Here is a 15,098-nt window from a genome sequence, read left to right on the forward strand (position 1 = left end):
TCTCAAAAAGGGTGGGGGGCGGGCTTTGGCGATTCTGTACCCTTCTGCCCATCAGAGTTGCTCCTCATTCGTAACAGTATGAAAGCAGTCCATTATCTGAACTAGATAATGGACTCTGCCACAGATGAGAACTGAGTGTCCAGCTAATTGAAGCAGCCACTTAATTGGGCCAAAATGTGCTGGTCCCAGATGTGTCCCAGTTAACCAGAATCCAGTGTACTGTATTTAAATTTTTAGTCACTAGATGGCACTGTCTTTGCATTTTCATACCGCGATTCTACGCAAAATTAATTTCAATCTAAACTTGCTTTTAAATGAACCAAGATGTTTCAGAAGAGCATTATCATTCCACAAGAGCAAAATCAGACAAAGAACAATTAACAGTGAACCCCATAATGTTATGCTGGGGCATGTGACCAATACCTGACCGTGCAGCCTGACGAAGAGGGCAGCTGGTGAGGGAGGAAGGGAAGATGGGAGGAAGGGAAGATGGAAGGTATAGCAGGACATCCTAGAACTCGGGCTTTTGCTGCCACTGCAGGGTAATAAAAATTCAGAAATATACAAATTAATAAACAATGTGATGTTTGAAGGTTGATGAGTATGGTTGGATACTCAGAATGGGGTGTGGCACTGGGTTATATTAGGGATGGTGATTTGCAAGTGGGACATAATACTAATTAGAGGCAGAGTTCTGGATGAGTTTATGAACTCATAGGGTGTAACCTAGGAAACCATCCCATGAGAGAACTGGAATGATTGGCTATAAAGATAAAGATATAAGAAAATGCATTGATAAGGGTTTCCTTAAGATATGTCGGAATAAATCTAGAGGCAGACATTGTTAGGGAGTTAACTATGGCTGTTTTGGTGGTGGAATGTAACTCCTGGCAAAAAATGGATGCCAATTTGTGAGCAGTGTGTTGCTGCCTCAGATAATTGCAAGAGAAAGTAAAGGAGATAGAAACTGTGGCTAGGATTCTATGTTGGGAGAATGGCTCAATTTTCCACGTAAAGCTGACAGATTGGTTTGGATATTAAAACTTCAGTGCAGCATTGGAGACCAGTAAGTCAGTGCAGGTCTCCTCAGTTCCTATATGCCTGGTTCAACCAGGTGAAAATAGAGCAGTGAAACGTTAGAACTTACAGCTGGAGATAAAAGAGTAAGCAGACATTTTGATTTAATTCAGTAAGTTTAAATACACCAGAGTTGTGTCTGTGTGCATGTGCTTTTCATGTGTCAATTCTTTTCAAACGTTGGCAGTTTATTTTTACTATTATTTTAATTTTTGACATTCTGCCTGTCTTTATCAGCTTGTGAATGGGATTCATTAATTAAAACAAGTGAATCAGATTCTCGAAGGTTGAGGGGTGATGTGTGTGTGGGAGATCAGGAGAGCAGGAGGACAGTCTCAGGTGGTGGATAAACTGGGAGAAGTTGGCGGTGAAGAAGGGAGACAAGGAACAGAGGTAATGTAAACAACAAGGGACTCGGCAGATGCTGGAAATCCAGAGCAACACACACAAAATGGTGGAGGAACTCAGCAAGTCTATGGAGAGGAATAACCAGTCAACGTTTTAGGCTGAGACTGGAAAAGAATGGAAAGGAAGGGGGGAGAAGCCAGAATTTGAAGTTGGGTTGGGGGGGGGGGGGGGGTGGAATGAGTGCAAGCTGACAAGTAATAGATGAAACCAAGTGACAGGAATGGTGGGTGTATAGTGGAGGGGGATAAGGAGAGGTGGAGGAGGTAAAGGCCTGAAAAAGAAGAAATCTGATAGGAGAGGAGAATGGACCATGGCAGAAAAGGAAGTAGCAGGGGCACCAGAGGAAGGCGATGGTCAGATGAGGAGGATGAAAGGGACCCAGAATGTCATTATGTTTTTTGAGAGACGTGGGCAAGGAGGCAAAGGGTACTGGCCCATCAATATCCCAAAAGTAAAACTAAAAGGCTTTTTTTTTGAATTTCAGTTTCATTCCATGTTCCACAACACGTGATGAGTCTCACAGCTTATATAAACATTTCACTTTGGATGAAGGTGTTGTGATCCGAGTGCTGAGAAGAATCATAAAGAAGTACAGCACAGAAACAGGCCCTTCAGCCTATCCAGTCTGTGCTGAGCCAATTAAACTGCCTGCTCCCATCAACCTGTAGAACGCGAAAAGGAAATGAATTCCTTTTACATGATTGTAAGAGGGGACAAGAGAAGCATTGAGCAAAACACTAAAGCCTTTAATGATATCTTATAAACTGGCAAACACAAAGCAGAAGATATTCACAAACCAATTCTAGCATTAAATAGAGACTATTTGACCGAAGAATCAGAGAAGCTTCATACAATGGGGTATGCCCAAAACGTAAGAATTTTTTGAGACTGAAATTCATTGTCAGCAAATCCACAGGCAATCAATAAAAACAGCAAATGCTGGATATACACAGCAGGTCAGGCAGTATCTGTGCACGGAGTTAATATTTCAGGCCACCTTTCAGATTCTTGCCATCTGCATTTGTCTGACTTACAGAAGGGAAAATGTTCAAAGTACAAAACCCTGACAAGTTCATTCATTCTGTTTTATTTAATCACAAAAACATCTGTACATAAAATAAGTACTTTATTGATCCCGAGTGGGAAATACTTTCATTACAGCAGCAACATTTAAAAACACACTTAGCAGTGTGCAGACTTAACTAACAATAAAGTACAGAACACTAATGTACACAATAATAATGTACGAAACAATAAAGCAGAGACTGTTGTACTATGATGTGTGTTCCCCTGTTACACAGAGGTGAACTGTTGCTTATTGCATTTGGAAGCTAAGATTTTCTGTGACCATCTTTGTGACCGCGGAGCTGAATGAGCCTGTTCAAAAAGGTGCTCTGCTGCTTATTCAATAAGTTATGGAGAGGATTTGCCAGATCGTCCATAATGGAAAGCAGTTTGTTTAGTGACCTCCTCTCTACCGCTAACTCAAAAGAGTCTGGGTTGTAGCCAAGGACGGTTCCAGTCTTCTTCATGAGTTTATTTAGTCTTTTTGCATCACCAGTACTGGTACTGCTCCCCTATATATACAGTAGATAGTTTCTGTGAATCAATATTAAAATACTGTCTATCATCAGCCATTAATAATAAAATATTTTGAGGTTTTTATCCCATTCTGCTCAGAAAGTAAAATCTACCAAAATGTAAGAATATAAACATTGAGGTAATATAACTGCTTCCTAATTACCCCACCATGGTCGGTCACGTCAGAGCCTCTTGAGAATGACACATATGTTGTTGATGATGACCAGATTTCCATCTGTATACTCTCAGTGAGCCCTGTGCAGGGTTTCGGCTGCACAAAGGAGATGCTGTGATGTAGAGGTGGTGTGAAATAGTTGAAAAGCATACTCCAATATAATATCGAAAAAAAATTTTGGGAACTAACAGCTCCTATCTGTTCCAGAAAACTCAAATCAATGCAGGGCATTCCTACAGAAATAGTTGCTAGGCTGCATTTTTAGGCCAAGGAATGTTTGGACTACAGTCAGCAACTTTCCCTTTCTTTATTTAGATGTCCAGACATTGATTCAGAAAATGCGCACATTTTTTGCCTCTGTAAGGTTGTCCTGTAAATACAGGCCACTCAGCGGTTGGCACAAACAATAAGCTCTGGGGCCAACTTCCCTTCCCCCTTGCAGTATACTAACTCACCTACCGTGCTTTCTGTAACATGTCAATGACTATACGTTAAAAGTATTTTGTTATTTGTAGAATGCTTTCGGGACTTCTCAAGACCGTGAACTGTGCAATAAAATTGTGAGGCAATCTGCCTCCAATAAGCGAAGAAATATCACTGTTATAATCCCTTTTCTAGTTAACTGAGTCTTATCTGTCTAAAGCATGTTTTTTCAGCCATGATTCCTGCTAGCACACTACTCAGCTACAGATGAAATATAAATAGGCCCAAGTCTTGGGTAAAAAAAATTATACGGGAGGCAAGTGGAATGACAATTTTATTTATCAATGACAGAGAATTCACAAGGAATATAATACTTAAAATTCATTCTGAAATATTTTGTTTTATTTAGAGACACAGCACAGTAACAGGTCCTCTTCCTACTAACTCACTTGTCTTAGGAATCTGGGAGGAAACCCACATGATCATGGAGAGACCATACAAACTCCTCACAGATAGTGGCATAATTGATCCAAGGTCGCTGGCACTGTAGTAGTGTTACACTCATGTGCCGCCCCTAAATAACCAGCTAATGACTTCAAATTATTAAAAAAATAAGAAGGGAAATATCAAACAGACAGGCCAGAGAGAGGGTGAAGGAGAACATTGGCCGGGGTATCTCCAGTTTACCCAGCAAATTCTGTAGACTAACAGCAGTTGTTTAAATCAGATGCCAACTTATTTATGGTTTCCAGTGTACTTGGTAACAATGGAAACTGGGTTGCATACCCATACAATAAGCCAAAAAATTTACAGTTGTTGTCAAGCGTAAAAAGAATTGGAACTTAAGTCAGGAAATACCTCCACATAAATCATATATTCAGCTAAAAGTAATTATCTCAAAAATAATCTTTCCTGCTGTTTAATCTTTCAACATTAGAAACTGATGTTTTAATGTACTTTGAGAAATAAAACTATTTTCTCCTGTTTTTATAACTCATTATGACATTAAGAGCTTCACAGAGGGAACTGACGATTGTTATTATTGGCAATTACACAAAGTCACTGCATTAATATAATATCAGAAAGAACTTCTGAAGAAAGATTCTTGAGCACTTTTAAAAATTTTGCTGTTTAAAATTTCAAACCCAGAGAAACAAATCCAAGATACTTTGAGATGGTTAATTTCTATCCACAAAACTGTAAGTGATTTCTGACCTCAAACTCAAACAATTGGAAACTATTAGAATGGAATAGAATAGGAATTTGTTGCTTTGCTCAGGACAATGAGATTGTGGTGCCACTCCAGTCCATGCAAAACAGATGCATGCAATATGGCTTAATTTTTTTTCATGCACAGGGATTGTGGATTTCTTCTATGTATTCCTGCTGGGAAAAGCTCCTATTGAGAAAATGGCATCAGAATTGCTTCAATCGGTTTGTATTTTAGCACCATAGAACGTAGTTATGAAAATAGATCAGGGCCAATAAAACAGATGTAATTTAGGATTCATGCTTTTTCATCCCTCCACTGGAAAATCAAACTAGAGGCTAATTTGTTAGCTGCAAGATACATCTCCTCCATATTATGTGATGGTGAATATTACTGAAGGTCCATTCTGGTTAGAATCAAGTAGCATCATGTGATGCAATTAGCTCAAAATGGAAACACATAAAACGCTGGAGGAACTCAGAAAATGAGGCAGCATCTATGGAAAGGAATAAATAGTCAACGTTTCAGGTCGAGTCTCCTCATCGGGCCCAAAACACCGACTGTTTATTCCTTTTCATTGCCTGACCTGCTGAGTTCTTCCAATATTTTGTATGTGTTACTCTTGATTTCCAGCATCTGCGGAATCTGTTGTGTTTATCAAAATGCAAACAGGCCAGGTTTGGAGGTACTGTAGTCTATTACAGGCCAGATTATATGCACATGGAGATCAAATTTCAATGGATCAGATTTAAAATCCAGGAAAGACAGTTAGATAGATAGATAGATAGATAGATAGATAGATAGATACTTTATTCATCCCCATGGGGAAATTCAACTTTTTTTCCAATGTCCCATACACTTGTTGTAACAAAACTAATAACATACAATACTTAACTCAGTAAAAAATATGATATGCATCTAAATCACTATCTCAAAAAGCATTAATAATAGCTTTTAAAAAGTTCTTAAGTCCTGGCGGTTGAATTGTAAAGCCTAATGGCATTGGGGAGTATTGACCTCTTCATCCTGTCTGAGGAGCATTGCATCGATAGTAACCTGTCGCTGAAACTGCTTCTCTGTCTCTGGATGGTGCTATGTAGAGGATGTTCAGAGTTTTCCATAATTGACCGTAGCCTACTCAGCGCCCTTCGCTCAGCTACCGATGTTAAACTCTCCAGTACTTTGCCCACGACAGAGCCCGCCTTCCTTACCAGCTTATTAAGACGTGAGGCGTCCCTCTTCTTAATGCTTCCTCCCCAACACGCCACCACAAAGAAGAGGGCGCTCTCCACAACTGACCTATAGAACATCTTCAGCATCTCACTACAGACATTGAATGACGCCAACCTTCTAAGGAAGTACAGTCGACTCTGTGCCTTCCTGCACAAGGCATCTGTGTTGGCAGTCCAGTCTAGCTTCTCGTCTAACTGTACTCCCAGATACTTGTAGGTCTTAACCTGCTCCACACATTCTCCATTAATGATCACTGGCTCCATATGAGGCCTAGATCTCCTAAAGTCCACCACCATCTCCTTGGTCTTGGTGATATTGAGACGCAGGTAGTTTGAGTTGCACCATATCACAAAGTCCTGTATCAGTTTCCTATACTCCTCCTCCTGTCCATTCCTGACACACCCCACTATGGCCGTGTCATCAGCGAACTTCTGCACATGGCAGGACTCCGAGTTATATTGGAAGTCTGATGTGTACAGGGTGAACAGGACCGGAGAGAGTACGGTTCCCTGCGGCGCTCCTGTGCTGCTGACCACCGTGTCAGACCTACAGTCTCCCAACCGCACATACTGAGGTCTATCTGTCAAGTAGTCCACTATCCAATCCACCATGTGAGAGTCTACTCCCATCTCCGTTAGTTTGTGCCTTAAGATCTTGGGCTGGATGGTGTTAAAGGCACTAGAGAAGTCAAGGAATGTAATCCTCACAGCACAACTGGCCCCATCTAGGTGAGAGAGTGATTTGTGCAGCAAATACATGATAGCATCCTCCACTCCCACCTTCTCCTTATACGCAAACTGAAGAGGATCCTGGGCGTGCCTGGTTTGTGGCCTCAGATTCTGTATTATCAGCCGCTCCATGGTCTTCATCACGTGCGACGTCAAGGCAACAGGTCTGAAGTCATTCAACTCCTTTGGTTGTGGTTTCTTCGGTACCGGGACAATACAGGATGTTTTCCACTGTCTGGGTACTCTTGTTGACAATCATCATAAATTAATAGTTCAAATGTTCCCTTGACATCCCTCTGGCATTTTTTTGATTAAATCATTAACCAATTTAGAAGGAATGGAACAACAATAACAAGCAGATTCATATTACCGACAGTAAAAAGCTTCTTGTTAGTTGGTATCCAGTAAAGTTAAGTTTCAGCTCATGTGCCGTATAGTTATGTAAGCTGGCATTGGTGAGAAGCACAGTCTGGTTCAAATCAAAATGAATTTACCGTACATAGACTTGAAAGGCATTGTAAATTCATAAGAAGCACAGAAAGAATGTTGTATGCATTACACAGAACTAACCCCCTCCCCATTCTTTACACGCTTTGTGGTGCATCCGGCAGCAACTTTTCCATTTCTTTAGCATTTTTGTCTGTTTTTCATGTAGCCAACACTCCATCCAGCACGAATGGAAAGTGTGCAAGGAGCTAGTTAGATTCAAATCTGGGAGCTCTCGCCTTGAAATCTGGTGCGGTAACCACTACACCACCGGCCGGAGCAAAACCAGAAAACACAAATATTTTCCTTAAACCAAATTTTTACTTATGTGTGTTTACATCCTCTATGTAAGTAACCAGATAGCTCTATTTTCCACTGGTATTTAATAATTGTTCATCAGCTATGATTTTTAGCATTGAGCTCTATCAGAAAGACTCAGAAAACTGTTTAAATAATCTTTATTATCTGGTTATCTTGCCATTTGTAGAATATATAGTATATGGTTTCTGTAAGGAGTCTCTGTATGTCCTCCATATGGAATTCGTGGGTTTTCTCCAAGCCTTTTGGTTTACTCCCACTGTCCAAAGATAGACCATAAGACATAGGAGCAGAATTAGGCCAATCATCCCACCAAGTCTGCTCCACCATTCTGTCATGGCTGATCCCAGATCCCACTCAACCCCATACACCTGCCTTCTTGCCATATCTTTTGATGCCCTGACCAATCAGGAAACTATCAACTTCCACCTTAAACATATCCACAGACTTATCCTCCATCGCAGTCTGTGGCAGAGCATTCCACAGATTCACTACTCTCTGGCTAAAATAATTCCTCCTTACCTCTGGTCTAAAAGGTCGCACCTCAGTTTTGAGGCTGTGCCTTCTGGTTCTGGATTCCCCAACCATAGGAAGCATTCTCTCCACATCCACCTTATCTAGTCCCTTCAACATTTGATATGTTTCAATGAGATCCCCATGAATTGTTCTAAATTCCAGTGAATACAGGCCCAAAGCTGCCAAACACTCCTCATACATTAACCCCTTCATTCCCGGAATCATCCTTGTTAACCTTCTCTGGACTCTCTCCAATGACAACACATCCTTTCTGAGATATGGGGCCCAAAACTGCTGAAGATACTCCAAAAGCAGCCTGATAGTGCATTATCTCCTTGATTTTATATTCTGTTCCTCTTGAACTAAATGCCAACATTGCATTTGTCTTCTTTACCACAGGCTCAACCTCTAAGTTAATCTTCTGGGAGTCTGGCATGAGAACTCCCAAGTTCCTCTACTCTTCTGATGTTTGAACCTTCTCCCCATTTAGGTAATAGTCCGCGTTATTGTTCCTTTTACCAAAATGCGTTATCAGACATTTCCCAACACTGTATTCCATCTGCCACTTTTTACCCGTGTTTCCAATTAGTCTAAGTCCTGTTGCAACTGCATTGTTTCCTCAGCACTACCTACCCCTCCACCTATCTTTGTATCATCCGCAAGCTTAACCACAAAGCCATCAATTATTAATTCCACTATCTAAATCATTGACAAACAATGTGAGAAGTATTGGTCCCAATACTGACCCCTGAGGAATAACACTAGTCATTGGCAGCCAACCAGAAAAGGTCCCCTTTATTCCCACTTGCTGCCTCCTGCCTGTCAGCCATTCCTCTACCCATGCCAGTATCTTTCCTGTAACACCATAGGATTTTATCTTGTTAAGCAGCCTCATGTCTGGCACCTTATCAAATGCCTTCTGAAAATCCAAGTAAATGACATCCACTGCCTCTCCTTTGTCCACCCTGCTTGACACTTCCTCAAACAACTCTAACAGATTTGTCAGGCAAGATTTCCCTTTACAGAAACCATGCTGACTTGCTGACTTTGACTTATTTTATCATTAGGTGCCAAGTACCTGAAACCTCATCCTTAATAATAGACTCCAACACTTAGATAGATAGATAGATAGATAGATAGATAGATAGATAGATAGATACTTTATTCATCCCCATGGGGAAATTCAACTTTTTTTCCAATGTCCCATACACTTGTTGTAGCAAAACTAATTACATACAATACTTAACTCAGTAAAAAAAAATATGATATGCATCTAAATCACTATCTCAAAAAGCATTAATAATAGCTTTTAAAAAGTTCTTAAGTCCTGGCGGTAGAATTGTAAAGCCTAATGGCATTAGGGAGTATTGACCTCTTCATCCTGTCTGAGGAGCATTGCATCGATAGTAACCTGCCGCTGAAACTGCTTCTCTGTCTCTGGATGGTGCTATGTAGAGGATGTTCAGAGTTATCCATAATTGACTGTAGCCTACTCAGCGCCCTTCGCTCAGCTACCGATGTTAAACTCTCCAGTACTTTGCCCACGACAGAGCCCGCCTTCCTTACCAGCTTATTAAGACGTGAGGCGTCCCTCTTCTTAATGCTTCCTCCCCAACACGCCACCACAAAGAAGAGGGCGCTCTCCACAACTGACCTATAGAACATCTTCAGCATCTCACTACAGACATTGAATGACGCCAACCTTCTTAGGAAGTACAGTTGACTCTGTGCCTTCCTGCACAAGGCATCTGTGTTGGCAGTCCAGTCTAGCTTCTCGTCTAACTGTACTCCCAGATACTTGTAGGTCTTAACCTGCTCCACACATTCTCCATTAATGATCACTGGCTCCATATGAGGCCACTTGCACTTGTTCCACACCCTCACTACCCTCTGAGTGAAGAAGTTCCCCTTATGTTCCATTCAAGCTTTTCACCTTTCACCCTTAACCCATAATCCTAGTTGTATTCCTACCTAACCTCAGAGGAAAAAGCCTATCTGCATTTGTCCTATCCATACACCTCGTAATTCCATCTACCTCTATTAAATCTCCCCTCAATCTTCTACGTTCCAGGGTTCTAACCTATTCAGTCTTCCCTTATAACTCAGGTCCTCCAGACCCGGCAACATCATTGTAAATTTTCTCTGTACTCTTTCAACCTGTGTCACTAAATAAATAAATTTATAATTTAAACATCTGAACATAATGACATTGTGGATTAGTTTTCATTTTCTGCATGTCTGCCCTCATAAATCTACAGAATTAATATCAGATGTGAAGTAAATATATTGAGGTCCTCTTCAATTTCTTTACTGCAACTTCAGTGGAACGCCAAGTTACTGTTTAAATTGGGGTTTTCATCAAAGTTACGCCCACTGATGTTACAGCAGAAGTCTGGAAAAAATCACTGCCACAGAAGCTGATGCATATATTTTATGCCATGAGTATTAGCAACACAAGTTAAAGGTTAATCAAAAATGTTCAGTGCTGTATAGCTAAATATTCATATTAGATTGTCGGGCAGAAATCAACCAATATTATGTCTATTTTGTGTAATTATTTTCAGCTGAATCAACAGAGAGAGTAAGGGAGAGAGCTGTTTAAAAATAGGAATGTCTGGCCAACTTGGATCCATGATAAGTAAATTATAGTGTCTAAATCTGAATGAGTTATTGCACTACAAGCTAAATTAGCTATTAGTTACTTAACAACTTTGGATTCCATTACTTCCACTTTATTACAGATCTGAAATAATGCTGCTTGTCTCAGTATCTAATTGGCTTACAAGGGCTTGGGCGCAGAAAATAAATGATGGATGAAAAGATGGTAGACTGTGACTGGCGGCATCTCTACTTTCCCTACTTTATTAAATATCAGTCTCTAACATTAGACTGATACATTTTTTTCATCTCTGAGAAGAAGAGGATGAAGAACAAATTAGATTGTCTTATTCAACAAATAACTTAACGTGAGTTAACCTTCCAGATGAGGAGGATGGTGCCAGCGAACAATGCAACTAAGGGCGACGTCCTCCGGGCGGTTCACAAAACAACTTCTTTAACCTCTTTTACGGCTTTTTCTTTCAAATATGGTTCTGTTACTGTTGGAGCCTGTGACCTGCATTTTTCTGGTGTGTTTTCGGGCTGAATGAGCGACTTGGCAGTTTGCTATCTCCGAGGGGGTTCGGCAAACTGTGCAGCCTGGAGATTGAGCATCAGCCCATGATCAACTCCATTTCTTGCCGATCTTGCTGATTGAGGTGTCGAGAAAGATTGAGATCATTGAGCAGGAGGGCAGAAGGTGAGTGGGTGCTCAGCGCTGTCTACCTGCACGTGACCGGTCTCTCACTCTCGCCGGCTGCTCCAGGAGGGAGGTCTCCAGACGAATGGTCTGTCTCTCTCTCCCACTCACTTGAAGCTGCCGGACGATGGTGTCAGAGTCCTGGGTCTTGTGCAGGGTTTGATTGACTCAGTCTGTGGATTGGACTCTGTGGTTCGTGTCGTGATGTGTTCGTTTTCTGTTTGCTCCTTTATTTTGTTGCTACTTTGTGCAATTTTGATCTGGGTGGATTGGCTCTGCAGCCTTCAGATAAAGTACAACTCTGTGTTAAGACTGAACTGAATAGGTCCAGACGCTTTCGATGACTTGGGTGGTTTGATGTTTCACATACTGCGCTTTTCACACTTTTTTGCCATTTGTGCAATTTGTTCTTTTGTTTGCGCATTGGGAGTTTGATGTTTTTCTTTGTTTCATGGCTGGCTGTGGGAAGACACATCCCAGGGTTGTATACTGCATACGTACTTTGATAATAAATGTACTTTGAATCTTTGAACGCTTCAATTTCACGGTCTAATAGTGTCACGCAGAGATACACCACAGTAACGGGCCTTTTGGCTGAGCATCAATCAGCCACTCGGTCAAATCAATTCACCCGATTTTTTATTCCCTCCACATTCTCTACCCAACTTCTACTCAGTCACAATTACCTGTGGCCAGATCGCCAACCAACCCATGCGAGATGTGGAAGATAAGTTGAGATGGGAAACCCATGTGGAAACCCCATACAGAGTGCACCTTAGGATGGTATTGAGCCCAGGTCTCTGCGAGACTGTGCCACTATGCAGACCTGATTATCTCCACGTGGATCTGCTTTATCCAGTGGAAATGAGAACTTCCGAGCAAGACAGCGCCAGCAAACAATGATTCCTCAGGCAATATCTTCCTGATAGCACATCTCTCCAATTATTTCACTTTTCTATGCCTTCTGCTTGTTCTTTTTGTGTTGTTGGAGTTATGGAACCTGTTGGAGCCAGTGACGTCCAGTTTGGAACTCGAGCGCAGGCTCCAGAGCGATACTGTGTCCGGAAAGCTGCCCCGTGGAAATTAGAGATGGAAGGGTGTGAAAAGGACCGAGAACACAACCTGACTCATGGAAAAGAGCAGAAACAAGGCGAGAGGTCATGAGTGACACCATCTCGAAATGGAGAGAGAGATGGAAGCATTAAGGTGAATGTGCTGGGGGGGGGGGGTGTCAGTGATGTCTCCCAACGGAGATGGTCTGCAGGCAGATTGGCAGCATTAGGACCCGAGTCTGTGGTCACTCTTTATGGAGGGACTAACTCATACTGCTCCTCTCCTCGGATGCAGATGAATACGTTTCTCGTATTCTGAGATTCATGCGATTATTGGACTATACTTTATTTTGGCTTCCTTCAGCTTTTCAGTGTTTTCTTTCTTGTGGCCAGTTGGCAGGTCAGTGATATATTAACTTGTGTGTATGTGTGTGTGTGGGTGGGTGGTGTTTGGTGCTACTGTCACTGTCCTTTTCTGAGAGTGAGGGGGTCAGGGACTGTTATTGATGCTGTTTTTGCTGCAGGGGAGGGGCAGTTCATCAACTCTCATGACCTTTCTGTACTTAATGGCTTTCTGGAGTAGACAAATATCAGAGTTGTATTGTACGTGCCTACATTGACAATGAAACGAACCCTTGAACCTTAGTCTCGATTATCCTTTTCAAAGTCCATAACTCAAAGTTCAAAGTAAAATTTGTTATTAAAATACATTTATGTCACCATATACAATCCTGAGATTCAGTTCTTGTGGGAATACTCAATAAATCTAAAGAATAATTACCATAACAGAATTAATGAAAGACCACCCACCAGGAGTGCAAAACACAACAAACTGTGCAAAGAGAAAAGGAAGAAATAATAATAAATAAGTCAGCAATGAATATTGAGAACATGAGATGAAGAGTCCTTGAAAGTGAGGCCATTGGTTGTGGAACATTTTAATGAAGGAGCAAGTGAAGTTGAATGAAGTTATCCCCTTTCGCTCAAGAGCCTGATGGTTGAGTGGTATAACTGTTCCTGAACCTGTGAGTCTAGAGACTCTTGTACCTTCTTGCTGATGGCAAAGAGAGAAGAGAACATATCCTGGACAGTGGGAGTCCCTGTTGATGGATGCTGCTTTCCTGTGACAAAGCTTCATGTAGATGGACTCAATGGTGTGGAGGGCTTTACCCATGATGGACTGTAAAGTTCTCCCCACCATTGAGTCCATCTAAATGAAGCTTTGTTGTAGGAAAGCAGCATCCATTACCTGTTGTAGGATTTTCTGTTCAAGCGCATTGGTGCCTCCATACCAGGTTGTGATGCAGCAGGTCAATATACTCCACTCTCTGCTATAGAAGTTTGTCAAAGTTTTAGATGTCATTCTGAATCTCTGCATACTCCTAAGGAAGTAGAGGTGCTGCCATGCTCTTGCTGTGCGGAGGAAAAAAGAAATGAATTTAAAGACAATAATGGACTGAAGAAGGTGGAAAAGGAAGAGGTATCTTTTATTCATTGGTTGATGATGAGTGTCATCAAAAGCCCAACATTTATTGCCCTTCCATAATGGCCTCTGTTGCATCTGTACACAACTACATATCAATTAAATAAAAGCACACACGTGGGAGATGGCTTCAACTGATTTATTCACATTGTAGCGAGAGAGAGGGAAAACAATGCACATGCATAGACAACAGGTCAATATGTTGTGCTAAAGGGGCATGGGTCATTGCTCTAATAGAAATAGATCCATAAATTACATGTATTACATGTCCACCCCTTTAGATTAATTCACCATGTAACTGTATATGTACAAACATTCAATGTCCCTTTCATAGACCAATATTCCAAATAAACATGCTTTCACAATAACAGTCCATAATAACTTCACAGTTCTAAAGTTTCTGTCTTTTGAGAGATTTTCTGTTCCTTTCAGGATAGTGCCTCTGGACCTGTAAAGTGGCATCAGGTTTGGTAGGTGTCTTGTCTAAGATAACATTCTCAGTTTCCAGTGTCACGTTGCTGTCAGTGACATGATCATCACTGAGAACTAAGTCCAGTGATTGTAATTTGTCTGTCTTGTTGGATGCAATCGACTCAGGTGTGTTCTTTGGTTGAGTATCCAGCATCTCGTCCACATGACGTCTCCATATCTGATCTCCAACATTCACTGTGTACATCAGTGGTCAATTTCTTGTAGCTAGCCTATCAGGCGTCCACTTGTCCTCTTGGTAATCACGTGCTAGGTCTTTCTGTCCAATCTTGAAGATCCTTGCTGCTTCACTTGGCAACTGGCTGAACTGTTTATTCTATATTTCCTTCTATAGATCTAGTTTCAGGAGGTCTATGTGAGATCTCAGGTTCCTGCTCATGAACAGCATTGCAGGTGTTTGATTTGTCGTCACATGAACAGATACTCAACATTGAAGTTGTCCACCTTGTGCTGTAGAGAAATGTCCTCCTTGTCCATCGCTTTAATGGACTTCTTGAATGTTTGGATAAGCCTTTCAGCTAACCCATTCATTGCTGAGTGGTGAGGAGCTAACTTGAAATGTCTGATGCCATCTTTCCTCATGAATAGTTGGATGTGTATTGTGGTTTGTTGTCACTCAGA

This window comes from Hemitrygon akajei, chromosome 23 (genome assembly GCF_048418815.1).
Source record: "Hemitrygon akajei chromosome 23, sHemAka1.3, whole genome shotgun sequence".
In the NCBI taxonomy this organism is placed as follows: Eukaryota; Metazoa; Chordata; class Chondrichthyes; order Myliobatiformes; family Dasyatidae; genus Hemitrygon; species Hemitrygon akajei.